This window comes from Mercurialis annua, linkage group LG3 (assembly GCF_937616625.2).
Source record: "Mercurialis annua linkage group LG3, ddMerAnnu1.2, whole genome shotgun sequence".
In the NCBI taxonomy this organism is placed as follows: Eukaryota; Viridiplantae; Streptophyta; class Magnoliopsida; order Malpighiales; family Euphorbiaceae; genus Mercurialis; species Mercurialis annua.
In genome coordinates, this window is record NC_065572.1 from 59,583,258 (window position 1) to 59,590,233 (window position 6,976).

Consider the following 6,976-nt stretch of genomic DNA (forward strand, 5'->3'; position numbering starts at 1 on the left):
ATTCAATTCATCGTTTTTGGGAATTTGGACTCGATTGGTATTTGATGCATGTTGCAAGTTGATTAGCATATAATCAGAGTGAGATTTATTTCTTTCTTGAGAACAAGCAAAGGTGAGGATGTTTGATAGGAGTAGAATTACTCTTATTTTCCGTATATGTTAAATATCGTTATTGTATTACTTTGTATGCATTTTAGGAATTTTTGTGCTTATTTTGTGCATAAGTGCTTCAGGAACAATAGAGGTATGTTTGGACTAGTCCGAGCGTAATTGTGACTCGTGAGCGGAGTTTTAAAGTATCAAGCTGGGCAAAGCGTAAATAATGGATTTCGGTGCACCACAATTCTTGTTCGAAGGGTTGTGGAAATTTCAAGAGGTTTAGATAGAAACAACAAGTGTTTGGATCGAAATAGTATGCATCCAATAAACAGTAACAAATTTGGTTACCCAAGTCCCAAACGTCAAAAATCCTTGCCCGCTTTTGGTTGGAAAGGTTATAAAAGCGAGGAAAGAGCAAGGATGTCAGGCCATTTTTTATTCAACTATCGTTCCATAGAAAGGTAATAACTTCATCACCAATATTAAACTTTATATTTGAAATAAAAATTCCATAAAGTTTTTTATCCACACAACAAGGTTTATGAATTCTTTTCAAAATAAAAGAAAAGTTATTGACATTTCCACTAATGAGATTTTCCCAACCATGTATTGAAGAGCAATTAGAAATTACATTGAATCAAAACGAATTTTTACTATTCAATCTCAACTTACATTCCCATTTTAATAAAAGGCTTTGGTTTCTCATATAAAGATTAGTGAGACCCAAACCACCCTTATCAAAATCTTGGCAAGTGGTTTTCCAAAAAACCTTACTAAGAACACGGGAAGACACATCACCCTTCTAGAGAAAATGCTTCATATATAGTTCCAATTGTCTAAGGATCCCATTCGGTATATAATGGAGAGACGTAAAATATACATGAACACTGAATAAGACAAACGTAATAAGAACTAATCTACCTATAGGAGAAAGAAGCTTCTTTTTTTACAAAGCCAAATGCGATTTAAATCGCTCAACTATATGATTCCAGCTACAAGAAGACAACTTACGGCTAGTAAGAAGAACCCCTAAATACTTAATTGGAAGAGATTCAATCCTACAACCCACGATCTGAGCGGCAACTACCAAATCAGACTCACTTACATTAATTCACATAATAGAGATTTTATAGAAATTAACAGTAAGGCCAGAAACAAGCTCATAATAATGCAAAATACATTCTTCAGCTGATCCACATCATAATGAAGATATAATAAAGTATCATCCGCAAACTGAAAAAGTGAGATCAGATCCTTGTTCTCTGTAAAACTATACCCTCTTGTAAACCCTATTTGAACTAATTTATCTGAAATACACTTTAACCCCTCCGCAACAATAAAAAATAAATAAGGCGAATGGGGTCTCCTTAACAAACTCTCCTCAGATAAATCGGCTCCACGAGACTTCTGTTAACCAAAATAGAAGTAGTTGTAGTAAATAAGCACACACATCCAATCTACACATTTGCTTAGAAAATTCATAAGGTGCATAACCGAGATAAGATAGTTCCAATCAATACTATCAAAGGTCTTATGCAATTCAATTTTCAGAACTAACAACTGCTCCTTTTCCCTAGTCGCTAAATGGATAAGATCATTGGCGATTATAGAACACTCGAGAATAATACTTCCTTTCAGAAAAGCATGCTGACAATTTGAAATCACCTGAAAAAGTAAAAAAGCAAATCTTAGAGGCAGTGTCTTAAATAGGAGCTTGAAAAATCCGTTGACCAAACTAATAGGCCAATAATCTCGAATATTAGTCGACCCTTCCCCCTTCGGAACTAATACCATAAAAAAACTATTGATTCCTTTAGGTAAGGAATTAGACCTATAGAAGTCATCGTAAAAAATCCTAAAAAACATTCTTCATAAAGAATCAAGCACGCCTATAGAAATAGAAGTTGAAGCCATCCAGATCCGGAGCTTTACTCTCACTGTAGGAAGAAAGAGCTGCAAAAATTTCATATTCAGAGAAAGGAACCACTAATAATGCAGCCCGGGCCTCTATAATTCGGCAAAAATCCAATTTTGAGAAGTCAAAGTTCGAGAAATCCTACCGCCTATAAAGAGATTTAAAAATACCCATTATATGAAGTCTGATGTCATTAGGCTCAAAAAATAAATTTTCTTCCACCTAAACCGAAGAAATCAAATTATTCCTATAGTGTTTAGAGGCGACACTATGGAATTGTTTTTGAATTTTTCCCCCCTCAACTGTCCACTTCAAACAGGATTTCTGAATCCAAATTGTCTCTGCCCGTTTCTCTGCGTTCCAAAATAGATAGGCACATGATTAGATAGGTTTCCAAATAATACAGACAAAGACATAAATGGCCATAAAATGCATAATGCTGCTGAAATCAAGCATCTATCAATGCGAGACTTGAAATGAGCATTCAGTCATCTAAACTTTCTTCCCTAAAGAGGTAATTCGGACAATTCATTATTACTCACAAACTCCCAAAATTCCAGCATAGAATGCAAAAACCTGATCCATTCTGCATGTCCTCCAGAGATAAAGTTTTGTTGAAATCTTCGCTAATAATAACAGTACCCATAAATTCATCAACATACTCGGCTCTTGCCATAACAATAGTCTCTCTGTCACAATATTACTCGCATAAACAAGAATATGATGAGAGAAAATATTGTTTACCACAAAATCCATAGTATCCACCAAGAACCTTTAAGAATTGCCACATTATTCAACAGAATAGGGTTCCAAATCAACCATAAACCACCACCAATAGACGGTATCCAATCATTGAAAAATTCAAATTTTTCTATAATTAATTATTCATGTTTTATTTATAGTGTTAGATTTAGAGGGTTTAGCTAGATTAATTGATTTTTTTAATTAAATAAATATTGATTTTGGATTAATTTGTATGTGTCATGAAAAGCAAAGTAGTAAAAATGTTTTTTATCCCTAAAAGTATCAAATGACTTTTAGGATCATTGAGGTTATGATTTTTGTATTTAGATCAATTAAATCTACGAATTGATCCAATAATTTATAAAGCATTGGAATCAATACAATTCGTTAGATTATATCTATAATTTCTTTAGCTTTTTTACGGATAAATTCGACAAATACGAATTAAACTTTCAAGTTTGTCACTGCACGTCGATCTAATTCCTTGAATTATACCATGCATATCACTCGCTCGTCATCCAAATGGATGTCTCTAAAAATTATCATTGGACACTCTAATCTTTCATAACTTTTCTACTTGTTCAAAAAGAGATGTCTACAATTAGCAAGAGAAATGATGGATTCTCATTTTATTTTTTATTTTTATTTCATCTTTTAATAGTCATCATCTATAGCTAAAATGGTATATGTGTTTGACTCGTGGATTCTATTCCTCCCACAAATATTTTTCCGGTTATCAAAACTATATACATCAATTTCAAGTATCATCTATATTTAGAAATTCAGTAATTGTGTTTAATTTTGGAAGGGCAAAATGAATTTTAAAAGAAATTATACCAAATAATATGTCATTATAACAAAAAAAAATCTTTTCTACCTAAGAATTTGGGAAAAATAGCATAACATATTTTTCGGCCAAAAACTATTTTGCCCCATCTGAGTTAAATATTAAGTTATGCCACGTGATATGCTAATTTAGAAAAATAATAAGTGGTAATTTTTTGAAATACATATTTTGGTAACTTATTTACACATTTATCTGCCAAGTTTTGATTTTTCTTTTTTACCTTTTTTTATTTACGAAAATACCTTTTTATTTTTTTAATTTCAAAAATACCTTTTTTCGGTTTCCAATTTCGATTTTCGGTTTTTTTGGTTCGGTCGACCGAACCGACCGACAACGTTTTCATATAGTGTAAGATTAGTGTATATATAGTGTATATATAGTGTTAATTTTTAATTTTTATACATTTTTTCTGGATTTTTTTTATAGTGTAACAGTAGTGTATACATAGTGTTTTTATGGTGTTTATATAGTGTATATATAATGTATATATAGTGTATATATAATGTATTTTTAGTGTATTTATGGCATTTTGTAGTGTTTTTTGTGGTTTACACCATGAAACACTGCAAATACATCATAAACACTGCAAATACACCATAAACACTGCAAATACACCATAAACACTATAAATGCACCATAAATATACTAAAACGGCAGAAATACATTATATATACACCAAAAATACACTAAAACGTAAATATATTATAAAATTACTACAAATGCACCATAAATCAATTTTTTTCTTTATAAAATCAGTAGCAATAAACAAATCTATGAATAAGAGAAGACAAAATAAATAATTATATTAATAATAGAACAATTTTATAAACAAAAAATTATAGATCTACAATAATTTATTTACAAAATATTTAAATCATTACAAAAACCCTAAAAAAATTACACAAATCTAAAAACGAGTCGAGAAATTCATAGCGCGAACGGAAGAGACGAACGGATTAACGTGAACGGAAAACACAAACGGAAAAACGACCGGAAATGACGAGAAATCCATCGAAAGTAGACGAACATAAGTGTGACCGGAAAGACGAACGGAAAAGACAAATGGAAAAGTAATCGGAGGAGATAAACTGAAAATCAAATAAAAAAGAAGAAAAAAAGAAGAAGCAAAAAAGAGAGAACTTTGAGAGAGAAAAGAGAAAAAAAGGTGGTTATGTAAAAGTTTAAACTAAAATGAGATAAGACTTCTTTATATAGTGGGTATTTTTGGTAAATAAGTTAGATTATTAGGTAATGTATATAAGAGAAAAAGATGGACCAAAATGGTGTAAATACTTTGCCAAAAAAAGGTATTTGGAATATAATCCCAAATAATAAACATCTGGTTAATATATTAAAAAGAGGTGAATTTTAAGGATTATATTTCAAATACCTGTTTTGGGTAAAGTATTTACACCATTTTGGTCCATTTTTTCCTCTTATCCTACATTACCTAATAAGCTAACTTATTTACCAAAAATACCCACTATATAAAGAAGTCGTATCTCATTTTAGGTTAAATTTTTACATAACACCTTTTTTTTTTCTCTCTTCTCTCTCTTCTTCTCTCTTCTTTTCTTCTTCTTTTTTATTTGATTTTCATATTATCTCCTCCGATTACTTTTCCGTTTGTCTTTTTCGACCGTCTGTCCGGTCGCGCTTCCGTTCGTGTACTTCCGATGGATTTTTCGTCGTTTTTCCGTTCGTCTTTTCCATTCGCGCTAGTCCGTTCGTCTCTTCCGTTCGCGCTATGGATTTCTCGACTTATTTTTAGATTTGTGTAATTTTTTAGGTTTTTTTTGTAATGATTTAAATATTTTGTAAATAAATTATTGTAGATCTATAATTTTTTGTTTATAAAATTGTTCTATTATTCATATAATTATTTATTTTGTCTTCTCTTATTCATAAATTTGTTTATTGCTACTGATTTTGTAAAGAAAAAAAATTGATTTATGGTGCATTTGTAGTAATTTTATAATATATTTACGTTTTAGTGTATTTTTGGTGTATTTATAGTGTATTTTTTCCCTTTTTTAGTATATGTATGGTGCATTTACAGTGTTTATGGTGTATTTGCAGTGTTTATGGTGTATTTGCAGTGTTTCGTGGTGTAAACCACAAAAAACACTATAAAATACCATAAGTACACTACTTATACACTATATATACACTACTTGTACACTATATATACACTACTTATACACTAATCTTACACTATATAAACACCATAAAAACACTATATATACACTACTGTTACACTATAAAAAAATCCAGAAAAAATCTATAAATAATAAAAATTAACACTATATATACACTAAATACACTAATCTTACACTATATAAAAAAATTGCCGGTCGGTTTGGTCGACCGAACAAAAAAAAAACAAAAACCGAAATTGTAAACCGAAAAAAAAGTTATTTTTGAAATTAAAAAAACAAAAAGATATTTTTCGTAAATAAAAAAAAGTAAAAAAGAAAAATCAAAATTTGGCAGGTAAAGGTGTAAATAAGTTATCAAAACATGTATTTCAGGAAATTATCACGAATTTTAATAGCGGGTTAAATATATAATACATTACATGGTTAATATGTACGTAAAAGAAATAATTTGGTAATTAGTCTTGCATGTATGGCATGATATATTAAGTTTTTATTTTCAGTTTTGACCCGTTAGGTTCTAATCTGATCCTAAATAACTTAAATATCTTCACAGTCAGCGAATTGTATTTTGTATGGGACCATTTTTGTGGAAAAAGATATAATTTAGTCCCGTTTTATAAAAAAAAATCGTAGTAATTAGGTAATTATTATTTAATTTTTGATAATTCGATAATCGTTTTGTAGAAAAATCATAATTTAACAATTTTTTATAATTCGATAACCGTTCTTTAGAGAAATTATACTTCAATAACCGTAAAAATATCTATCCCGATTCTGAACCAAACATGTAAAACCAAACAGAATCTTATTATTAAATTAGACGAGCCAAAAGCTAAGAAGTACGGAAACTTTGACAAAATTGTGTTTCCCGTTTCAGAAACGTTTCGGAAACCGGAAACTTTAGGACACCCGTACGAAACGTTTCGGGCCGTTTCTGTAAATAATAAAAATTAAAATTTGTAAAAAAATTTAAAATTATTATCCACAAATAAAAAAATCTAACTAGTTACCCATAAATTTTACATTCGCATTGCCCACAATACATCAAATATACTTATTTGTGTTGAATTATATTATATTTTTTATATATTTATAAAATTTTAAATATTTAGTATATTAAAATGAATTATTTTGTTAATTATCATAAATATTTAAATAATATTTTTATAAATATATCCCTACATTTTTGTTATTTACACGTTTCCCCCACGT